The sequence below is a fragment of the Magnolia sinica genome, chromosome 16, assembly GCF_029962835.1.
Source record: "Magnolia sinica isolate HGM2019 chromosome 16, MsV1, whole genome shotgun sequence".
In the NCBI taxonomy this organism is placed as follows: domain Eukaryota; kingdom Viridiplantae; phylum Streptophyta; class Magnoliopsida; order Magnoliales; family Magnoliaceae; genus Magnolia; species Magnolia sinica.
In genome coordinates, this window is record NC_080588.1 from 19,492,932 (window position 1) to 19,493,904 (window position 973).

General features: G+C 37.2%; 1 non-coding gene across 1 annotated transcript; it reads right to left on the bottom strand.

The window, feature by feature from the left end:
- Positions 1–641: 641 nt before the first annotated feature.
- Positions 642–749, bottom strand: LOC131229960 (small nucleolar RNA R71). The gene has a single exon (XR_009163694.1). It is a non-coding gene; the product is annotated as a small nucleolar RNA R71 (small nucleolar RNA).
- Positions 750–973: the final 224 nt, after the last annotated feature.

Consider the following 973-nt stretch of genomic DNA (forward strand, 5'->3'; position numbering starts at 1 on the left):
TTCCAATTCTCTCTTTCTTTTCTAGATTTCTTATTTGCTTTATTTTTTTTTCTTCTAGGTTTTAGTTGTTTGGTGCTTGAGGGTTGTACATGTTTTATACCCAAGTAGGTTCGTGAAAACACTCAACGTCTCTTGAGTGGAGGAGGATAAGTCGAAGGATTGCCTATCCATCAAAGGATTAGACACCACTTGAGATCCTCTCAGTTAATTGAAGTAATGGCTGCAAATCAACCTCAGCCACCAGTTGAGGAAGTTCAAGATAAAAATGAGGTGTATAATGCACCCTCGCCTTGTACTTTACGAGAGTATTTACAACCGGCAGGGGTGAGTACACCTTCCTGCATGATATTTTCATCGAATGCAGGAACTATGGATATTAAACCAAGGGTAATTCAACTCCTTCCTAAGTTTCATGGACTAGAATCTGAAAGTCCATACTTGCATATGGAGTTCGATGAAATCATATCTATATTACACTTCCCAAATGTGTCCGAGGACATAATTAGACTGAAATTATTTCCTTTCTCTTTGAAAGAAAACGCTAAGTCATGGTTACATTCCTTAAGACTAAGGTCCATTTGCATGTGGGCTAAGATGACAAAGGAGTTCCTTAAAAAAAATTTCCCCTATCATAAAACAAATACCTTAAGGAAAGTAATCATGAATTTTGCACAAAAAGAGGATGAGACCTTTTTCTGATGTTGGGAGCGATTTAAGGATCTCATAAATTCATGTCCACAACATGGCTACGAAACATGGCATATAACAAGCTTTTCCTATAAGGGATTGACCTCACCCATGCACCAATTTGTGAAGATGATATGTAATGGGGAATTCATGAATAAGGAAGCCGATGATGCGTGAGATTATTTTGAAAAACTTACTGAAAATACACAATCATGAGATACCTCTTCAAGAATTATCACACTAAGCCTACTCAATCAAAGGCAAGGGGAGGAATTTAAGTTCTAAA